Below are 11,349 nucleotides of genomic sequence, written 5' to 3'. Positions count from 1 at the left end.
CTGTAATTTGCATAAATTTTAAGTCTGAGCTCTTGTAAAGGAAGGGCAAAAAGGGAAATACATTGATTACGTGTAACACAGAAGAATGTTAAATTTTTAGGAAAGAAATATTTTTTGGCAGTAAATTATAAGAGAAATTTCTTATATGAGCTATTATAACATGGCATTGACGATTTATAACAAATGTGGATACAATCTTTAACTGGCTCTCTCTTATTAAGAATTCATAAAAGTCAAAGAAAACATTAAACTACAACTAAGCTAAAGTGATTTTGTAGACTGCTAATGTTCAACTTTAGTTAATATACAAATTTAGTTTTCCACTAAACTAACTTTATGCAGGAATGGAATTTAGAATAACTGGTGTTCAATGGCAAATAAATATGTTTAATACGTCATTTTTTACTGTATCTACTGATTCTAATTTTAAAGAATCCCAGAAAGATGTCAAATTATTTAAGTTGTATAATTATCAGCTTCCACAACTGTTTTTTAAAATCCCTTTGGTAGGGGCGCCTGGGTGGCTCAGTCGGTTAAGCGTCCGACTTCGGCTCAGGTCATGATCTCGCAGTCCGTGAGTTCGAGCCCCGCGTCGGGCTCTGGGCTGACAGCTCAGAGCCTGGAGCCTGTTTCAGATTCTGTGTCTCCCTCTCTCTGACCCTCCCCCATTCATGCTCTGTCTGTCTCTCTCTGTCTCAAAAATAAATAAACGTTAAAAAAAATTTTTTTAAATAAATAAATAAATAAATAAATAAATACAATCCCTTTGGTATTCAATGTATCATTCATTGTTGCTGGGAGACATAAAAGTAGAAGACATAGTTTATTATTGTATTCAAATCAACATAATATATACCAAGATGGGTGTGTGCGCACATACATGCACTCACAGGGATGGATAGATGGGTAGATGGAGTTAGGGTCACGGGAGCAATGTCCCATGTCTGGAAGTAATTGACTCTGGGATATTTGTTATTTCACAATGTTAAACTCATCCTTTAGGTAAACGTATATGAGATTTTGCTTTTTAACACAAGGCCTGTTATTGTAGGCTACATTCTTTTAGGCATTATGGGGTCAATGACCCCTCATAACTGAGGTTATCCTGATAGACTGAAAAGTTCTACATTAAGTAAAAGTAAAAATAAATTCGTAGGAATCAGGTCTTTTTTTGTTTCTGGTCTTACCTATCAGTATATCAGCCGATAGAAGCCCAAATTGTATAAATGCTGGTTCGAGTCAAAATTATAGAAGCAGAGAGAACCAATGAAATGTTTCCACAATTATTACTCTCACTTGAAGGCCACTCCCCTTCTTGCATCATAACTGCCACTGGTCTTCCCAATCTTCCCTAATCTGGAGTAAAGTAAGGAAAGCACATGTGCAATGGCTATCAAGGCCAACTGGGTTCAGAGTTCTATCCACTGTCCCAGGTTCCTAGTGTTTCATCCTGATAGGCTTTAGTACCAAACTGTTTCTAACAGAATTTCTCAAAAAAGTTTTATCTTTACCTGTTCATTGATAAGCCTTTTCCCCTAATGACGTCTTAAAATGAACCTTACACTCTAATTCATTCACTCCCACATCTTCCCAGTATGTGCCATCTTTGTGCAATAGCTAAATTATCTCATACAATTCCTGACATTGCTTCCCTGATCAGAGGGATTAAACTAAAAGAGTTTTAGGAATTTACAGACAGAGGACAAGGATCTCTGGATTTACGTGGAGAAACTTAAAGAACAGAAGATCAGTTCGCTGGGCATGAGGTAGGAAAACTTGAGGAATAAGATATTGGGGGAGGCCAAACTGATGAGGGCACATGTTGTAATGATCATGAATATTGGACAGAAAGCTACTCATAAAACTATAGAAGCCTACCAAAAGGGCATAGGGCATAAAATAAACTGCTCTTCTTCCTCTTGAAACAGGGAAAACTAAGTGGGATCACACCTAAGACACTGAGTATAAATACTTGAAAAAAAAGGTTGTATGAGAGATGCAGTAAATGTAAGGGGTTGGCAGTGAACCTTTATTAGAATTAGAATGAAGGTCATCATCTACATATTTATTTAGGAAAAATCAACAAGTCATAAAATAGCTCGCTCATTTATGGAGGTAAATCTATTCAAAGGATTTTATATATTTTATATATTTTATATTTACAAATGGCACGTTGAGGTGACTAGGATATACTCTCGGAGAAAGATGACCAATTGGGTATCAGAGCCAATATACGTTTTAATACGTCTTACCTTTCCAAAGTGCTTTAGATTGCTTGGAAATAGATTCTGAGCAAAGATTTGAGTGCAAGTATTTTATTTGGAAAATGTAGTAACTGATGGCAGGAAGTGGGGGAGTGAGACAGTACAGGAATACAGCCAATAAATGGACCATCATGAAAACCAGCTAAAACAGTGAGCAACTGAAGCTTAAACCTAAAAGAAAGCCATAGTCACCAATATAAACACACCACACACACACACACACACACACACACACACACGCACGCACACACACCTCTTAGCGTTATCAAATATGGGGGACACAGAAGCTGTAATATTTATACACCAATTGTATCAGTCGTTGGTTTAGGATTCCCTGAGACTTCCAGCCTGCCGAGTCTGGGGTAGACCACCACAACAAGCCTTTGAAAATACTTGCAATTGGAAGCCAGTAAGGATTCCTAAAGTGGTAAGATCCCATGGATATAAGCTTCTGCTATGTGGAAGAAAGCAGTATTTTTAACGGAAGGGTATGCGAATGCATAACATGGATTTTTGAAAAAAATATCAAGAATATGTCAGCATATCTTCAGAATTATCTAAGTCATGATTGTCTTTGTCATGTCACAATCACACAAAGGAAAGTATCCAACTAAATCCCCCTGCTCTGACTTCATACTTCCCGTAACTATAATTTGACCTTCTCTACAAACTTGCCGATGGGTTAAGAGGATTCGGTATTCTAGTCATGGTCAAAGTTCTTTTCCTTACTGTACATGAACATGTAAACATCCTGGATGATATTTCCCTCCCTTTGACTTTGCTTAATTCTACTTAGTTTCTCTGAGCCTAACATCTCTGGAGCTCTTACTAATCTGATATCTGTATCTGCTAATCTAAACATCAGAGCCAAAAACATAGATATTTGGTTGAGGACTTATTACCCTTTCAGTAATTTTCTAGACAAAACAGTGTAGTGAGGATATTTGGAACATAGCAGCTTTCAGTGGGTGTGTATGTATTGGTACACGCAGAGACACTCACTCCCAAACTCGTTAACTTTTCCTTAACGTTGGGATAGACTTTATCCTTCTTATGAACCTCAGTGGTCATTCACCATAGGCTTACATGAAACCATCTCAGGTCTCGTGTTTTCACCATGATATGGACATTACCATAACCCGTAGTGTAGACTATGATGGTTTTATTATCTGTATTATCCAAGAGATAAATATTTTAATGCCATTCTGGAGTGGTCTCATGTGTCTCCTTTTGTTTTCATCAATGCAAAAACTTACATGAAACTTCCAAGAGGATTTATGAGTGCTTCCAATTATTTATATTTTCTCTCCAGTGTTATAAGTGATATAATAGATACCTAAGGAATTTGTGGTTAATATTGGAATTATCACCAGCATTAATCATCTTCATTTCACTGCCATTATGTAAGGCATTATAATATTAGGAGCTTAAAACGTCCAAGACCTTGGTTCCAGATGTTTCTGAACTTTTGACAATGGAATATAAATTCTGAAAACTAAACTCCATTCTCCCTTTCTGTCTTCTGGTTTAATTAAAAAGAAAATTGAAGACCTAAGGCATCGAATTGGCGCTAGATAGAAATAGCCTCACACCAAATATCGTAGGTTTTGAACAGATTTTAAAAAAGAATATACGTGGCTACAGAGGAAGGTAAGGCAGGTAATGAAAAGATGAATTTCACTGAACACCAACTGTCAGGTGGAAAAAAAGAGAGTGGGAGAAAATTCCCCATGAGATCTAATTTCTTTTCTTTCCCCAGCTCTGTTATCTTTTGGGGCTTCAGTATCTTATCTCTAAAATGGTCATAATCATGATTTACCTGAAAGTAGTGGCCTCCAACTCCTTGTTAGTGTCAAGTTTTCTAGATTAAGGATTCTATGACATCAGAAAATGAAGTTAAAAGATCTCCAGTAGTAATTTAAAAAATACTCAGTATTCATTGGTAGTTTCAAAGAGATAAATATCGTCCAAAATTTTGAAATGAAAAAATCCTATGTTAAATTGATAATGTTAGTCTCTGTTAATAAGAGAAGCAAAGGGGATTGGACACCAAATATATTAAAATGACCATAATCGAATAGCTTCCTTGTTACTATATAGCCATTAAAAATCATGCAGTGCATGTAACTTTTTTATTGGTTTGGCATTTAGCCATTGCTCTTATTTTTAAATTTTAATGACTGCGTTTTAGCCCTTCCTATGAGGCCCTGAGAACCCCCGTTTTATTTTCTGTAACAACAGGCATATTCTATGAGTAAAGTTAAGAGAGGCATACTTGGCAATCAGTGGTTGGAGGAAAGTTGCCTTCAGATGATCTAATCATATCTTGATTTCGGTATTATAGATGACATTTAGAGGCCATAGCTCTTGAGAGAATCTTGGATTTAAGATTGTCCTTAAAGCATGTAATCATTCACTTCTTTGTATTACAAAATGTATATTATAGAATATAAATTAAAAATAAATTCTACATAAACATGGAAAATTGCATACTCTGAGAATCAGAAAAGTGAGGAGTAGCCATGGGCAATATGCATTCTCTCACACGCAGAAACAATTCCTAAGAAATGGTTTATTTAGATAGAAACACAGGACTGAGAAAGTTATAGGAAAATCAGGCATTAATTACAAATTACAAACATATATTAAACCCCTGCAATATGCTAGAAATTGTGCCAAGGGGTGAGATACAGAGATGAATATGATTCAGCTCTTGCCTCTCAGAACACACATCCCAGCTGGGGACACAGGCAAACAAGAATGATGTGTAATAAATGCACATTACATCAAAATGGAAAAATGCAAATTGGAAAAATGCAACTGTCTCTCCTGGTCCCTTCAAGCCTGAGTACATTCAGATCTTTCTTAAACAATGGCAGCCTTTGTCTTTCTAAGGGATTCCAGAAAAGGGCAGCTAGGGTGGGGTTGGTCTATAGTTTCTTTCGAAATGGATTCCCATATTAAATGTGCTCCACTGACAGGTTAGTTTTCTTCATATTCCCTGGGGATCATTTTCTTTCTCAGCAGGGGAGTTGATTCAGTGATCTAATTAATAGCACATTTTCATGTTGGAAACGATAAGTACAATGGTTGCCAACTAAGAGATGTAATTTGGCAGCAATGCACAAGAGATCGTGATCTTCAAATTATGTTACTTCTTTGAATTAGTTAGAAGACAATGGTAATAAATGAAGGTCTAAGTATAAAGCCTAACTGCCACCTTCAAGAATGCAGAATTAAATGTATAATCTAGGTTGCTATTTTGTCCCATATATATCAGAATTGGGTTAATTGAACAAATTATTTTTAAGGTTTTTCTATTATAAATAAGATCCCAAATTAGAGTAATAGTGCCAAACCTAATAACTTGTTTATAGTAAAATCATCCTTGCAGAGAATTTATTTTAAAATTTTGGAAAACAAATAATTGGGACTATACATTCTCAGATTCTGCGAAAATTTTGCACTGATTATGTGTAAGACTCCTTTTTCTTGTTGATAATCTCTTTTTTCAAGTTTCTAACCTGAAACAAGATCACAACGGTTGTTTATGAATATCACACACTATTTGGAATAATTTCCTCCTGTTCTCAATTTCTTCCCACAACCTCACTGCAAAACACAAAAACCTCATTGGCTGATGTATCAACCGTTTGACAATGAATGGCCTTGCCTTGATGTGATGTTCCAGGTTGGTGGTTTTTATTTAAACATATACTAGTATACTATATACTATAGTATACTATAGTATACTATATATACTATATATACTATATATACTATATATATACTATATATATATACTATATATACTATAGTATACTATATATATATACTATATATACTATAGTATACTATATAGTATACTATATACTATATAGTATAGTAAACATATACTAAAGTATATATCATATACTTTCGGTGAAATGGAACATTCTAAAATCGAATTATATTCTCTTTTAATAATAAGTATATGGGATTAAGGGGTACAAAACTCTAATTACAAAATAAACAAGTCATGAGGATGACAAGTACAATATAGGAAATATGGTCAACAGTATTTTAATAATTCTGTATGGTGACAGGTGGTTACAATACTTGTCATGGTGAGTATTTCATAATGTATGGATTGTCAAATCACTCTGTTGTATACCTGAAACTATTATAATATTGTATTGTATTGTAATATTATGTAATATTGCAGTGTATAATATTGTATACCTCAATTAAAAATTTTTTTAAAGTATATGGTTGAGTAAAATATAAAATGTATTATTGCTTTTAAAAACAGATATACTAAAATGCTGTTTTTTAATAATACAAAAAATAATAACACACCATGTACTCCCATTTGGCGACAATAGCAATTTGTTTTGAGAATCTGTTAATTAGAATATTCCTTCCCTCACCCAAGGCAGATGTTGTGTTTGTTCCCTCTTAACAACTCACATTTCATTTATGACTGCAGTTATCTGCATGTTGTCAATTGTTATTTAAAATTATTATTTACACAACGGAAGGCCTTACCACTAAATATAAGCTCTTTGAAGACAAGAATTGTGTGTTGCAACCACCAGTACCCAGCCTAGACGTTTACAGAGCCAGTGCAAAAACAAACATTTAATTAATGCTGAAGACTAAAAATAAATAGATTATCATAAATAAAGTCTCTTCTTTTAAGAATCATGTAAGCTCAGCGAAACAGGTCCAGATGTGTTTACTACGAACAAAATTGGGTCATTAATCTAAAGATCTCTTACCAATAATATTAAGTTCTTAAACATCTTGCTAAAAGTATAATTACCCACACTTTATAGAGGAGAGAAAGAGGCAGATGGCGATAAAGTACTGGGCCCTACTCAGATACTGTCATTGCACTGTAATAAAATGGAAACCAAGCACCCTGTCTGGCAGAAAATGTCTACATCATCTATTTTAACCTGCCTGTAAGTGTCGGCTGTATGCACAACCCTGATAAAATGACATTTTTTCCAAGATTATCTTTTTCCTTTCTAATAGTGCAGAACATGGGTTAAGAGCATGATCTGTTGAGTCAATCAGATTTAGACTCAAAATCGTGTCTACTCCTTACTAGATGAGCAAACCATGAAAACTTGCAGTGCTTCAGTTCCCTCATCTGTAAAATGGGGGAAAAACCAACTGTGCCCATCTCAATAGGTCATTGTGAGGATTAAAAAAAATCATATGCAAAAAAGCAACTGGAACGTGATACATGGTCAAGAAATAGCAATTAATAGGAAAACAAGCACACCGAACCCGCTTTCTTTCTAAAATCGTACTTCTATGCTTGCAGTGCATCTGCAGGTTGTGTTCAGAGAACAATTTAGAAAACCTAATGCTTTTCTAGATGCCCAGCTTTCAGCACTGGTACCGAGTGAATTACAATGCCTAACAGAAGTGGGGAAAATTCTCAATTTCTTTGAACCCCCTTTGCCTTAACTATTAAGTGATATACTTAAATTTAGACAATGTCTTAGGTCCCTTTTCTGCATATACTCATGTACTCAAGAGTCCTCATGAGTACCCTTTGCCACCCTTTTCTCGAATGGCTATCTGTTTGATGTTATTTTTATGCTTAGTGTCATTAATATGATTATTAACCAATATTTATTGAGGGTTTATTCTGCACTGGACATTGGGGTAAGTGTTTTATATAGATTCTCTCATTTATCCTAATAATCACCTTATCTCATGGATCAGAAAATAGAGGCTCAAGAATGTGAATTAACTTGCCCAAGCTCAAATATGTAAGAAGCACCTGACAAATTAAAATGTAAGTTTTTGTGACGCCAAAGGCAGTGCAATTTCTCTCCCTAATAGATTATTTTTTCTCATTTGAATTCTTTCTATTTTAACTTTTGACCATAAGATTTGCCTCACTTCAAAACTGAGGAACATTTCTACTACCTCATAGGATCAACTGTCAAGATTTGTGTGTGTGTGTGCTTGTGTTTTGTTCTGTTTCAATTTTCTGTCGTAAATCTATCCTAACCATAAAAATCTAGTTCCAACCAACTGTAATAGAAAATAACCCCGGAGTCTAATCAGTACAGACCATATACACCAAAAGAGAAGAATAAAAATATTTTAACAACTGGGTATAATGAAAAAACTCCAGCCTGTCTTCATTAAATTAGAACCATGGTGGGCACCTGGGTGGTTCAGTTGGTTAAGCCTCCGCCTTCAGCTCAGGTCAAGATTTCACAGTGTGTGCGTCCGAGCCCCACGTCGGGCTCGGTGCTGACAGCTCCAGAGCCTGGAGCCTGCTTCGGGTTCTGGGCCTCCCTGTGTCTCTGCCCCTCCCCTGCTCGTGCTGTGTCTGTCTCTCAAAAATAAATAAACATTAAAAATAATTTAAATTAGGGGCGCCTGGGTGGCTCAGTGGTTAAGTGGCCGACTTCGGCTCAGGTCGTGATCTCATGGTCCATGAGTTCGAGCCCCACGTTGGGCTCTGTGCTGACAGCTTAGAGCCTGGAGCCTGTTTCAGATTCTGTGTCTCCCTCTCTCTGACCTTCCCCGTTCATGCTCTGTCTCTCTCTGTCTCAAAAATAAAAATAATTTAAATTATACCCATGGTTATTTTTCTCACATAGAAATTGAGACATCATGTAAAAGTACATTGTACCCATGTTCTCCAAATTTAAAAATACCTATGTTTCCATATATTTATTTCCTGTAGTAATCCAATTTAGGCTTCTCTTTTAAGGATTAATCTAAATCTATTTTGGATTTATTTGAAATTTGAGCATCAGGAAAATAACTTCGTTAAAATTCTTCTCAACCTATGTGTTTATCCTTCCTTTTACCTTGCCTAAATTTATTTTTCTTAAGCTTCAAGCAGTACACTCCTTTCTGTCCCTCTTCCTTAAATGGATTTGTAGCCTTCAATCGCTACTTTTTGCCTTTAATCTTTGCAATGATTAATGCTCACTAATCTGCTTTAGGTGGCCTATACCCGCAGCCTCAGTGGCTCACTTTCACTGACGATTTGTTGTTTTTTTTTAAATTTTTTTAATGTTTATTTATTTTTGAGAGTGAAAGATACAGAATGTGAGAGGGGGAGGGGCAGAGAGAGAGGGAGACACAAAATCTGAAGCAGGCTCCAGGCTCCAAGCTGTTAGTACAGAGCCCAACAGGGGGCTTGAACTCATGAACCGCTAGATCACGACCTGAGCCAAAGTCAGAGGCTTAACCGACTGAGCCACCCAGGTGCCCTCCGCTGATCATTTCTGCTACTCTTTCCTGTGCCGTCTGGATTCTAATGAGTCTTTCTTGAGGTGTATTGACAACAATTTCAAGTAGTACCTTAGATGAAAAGTCCCTAGACCTTGTACAATTAGATTTTATTTTTCGTTTCCAATGCCCTTCTATATTACAGTTAACATTCTGTTGGGCTTTTTAATCACCGCAACGTATTACATTTGATTTTTAACAGAATTTAATAACTCTTGCTTATCATTATCAATTTATAATCGAGAAATATATATGTTTATAATTGATAAATTATGTATCTATATATAAATTGATAAATTATGTATTTATCAATCATAAATCTAGTTTGGATTACTGTAATTTCAAATTTTTACTTTGCCTTTGTCTACACTGAAACACCTTTGTCATCTTACTATTAACTTGGATATTCTTAAAAGAACTTCCTGAAATACATATCTATTGACTTACCTGGTTGTGATCTATGGGATAAAGTCCTCCCAACAGATCATAGTAAATCACTAAATAAGACCATCCCTGGGTCTTAAATATTAGCAAAACTTCTTTACTAATTCTCCAAACCTTTAAATTCTCAAATATAAGATGTTCAGGGAAACGGAGACAATAAATGTGATACAGGCCAAATTTGCACGCTGCCTGTTTTATTTTGTTTATGTACAGATGGGATTTGGAAATGAGCACTCCAGTAACTATCGAATAATTCCCAATCCCAAGCTTGGTCCAAGAACTTGAGAGCATAATGTTATTAAAGGTTTATGAATCAGTCTGGACTTTTCTCCACACTGACCCCTAGTTACCCTCTGCCCTTTACTTCTGGGCAGAGATAAATTCAGCTTTTCACATAACATTTTATTATTTGTAATAACAACAATATTGTCACAAAATATTAAATCACAGTAGCTAGGGTTATTTTCATGTTTGGCCCTACAGCTTATTAGCAAGAGGAAAAAACAGCAACTTAAAGGAAGTAAACACTGATACTGAAAAGTTAATTTGAAATAATCACACTTTTCATCTACAAAGCCCTTTATATTTTATAAAGTACTTTCAAAGCTTTGATCCCAGGGTGGTTCAGGAACCAGACAGCTCTGGTCCAAAAGCTGGCTCACAGCTTAGACTGTGTGGCTCTGAGCAAGTTACTGAATATGTTCTGGTTTCCTCACCTGTAAAGTGACTCCAAAGGTAACTGTGTAGATCTCAGAGGACTATTCAGAAGATTAAATTAATTAATGTTTATAAAACGCGTAGGACAGCATCTAGCATGTGGAAAGTATAATGTACTTGCAGGAAAAAGGAAACTAAAGGAATAGTACTTGTCTTAACACCTTAAGGTAAATGTTGTTGCTCTTCCAGAACAACATTGTCCTAAGAACATTCAACATTCTTAAGAATGTGTTGTTTAAGGAAATAAATGACTGGCCCAAGCTCATAGGACTAGTGAGGATTATAAGTATGATTCAAACCCGCTATTCGGCTTCAAGTCTAGCTTCTCTCTCTTCACAGACATTAAATTCTGTAAATTAAATCTTAAGACTATGCATATCTAATCACTTATTTCATTTGTGCATTATGCAGCCAGTAATTGTGATACACCGTTTCTGTATAATGAGGTACCTTTATCCAGCAACTCTCCATAAACATTCTAGCAAGTATTAAGAATCACACACTTTCATTGCATTATAGACTTCACATCCGGGTTCTGAACCCACTTCATCAGCAACACTTAAAAACTGTTCTCAGACAAGATCTCCACTAATGAGAGCCTAGAAGACAGTTAAAAGTCAGTATTATTACAGCTGTATCTTTTATGGTCTGGGAAAAAAATGAAGACTGG

This window comes from Neofelis nebulosa, chromosome 2 (assembly GCF_028018385.1).
Source record: "Neofelis nebulosa isolate mNeoNeb1 chromosome 2, mNeoNeb1.pri, whole genome shotgun sequence".
Classification (NCBI taxonomy): domain Eukaryota; kingdom Metazoa; phylum Chordata; class Mammalia; order Carnivora; family Felidae; genus Neofelis; species Neofelis nebulosa.
Note: the sequence above shows the minus strand (reverse complement) of the source record.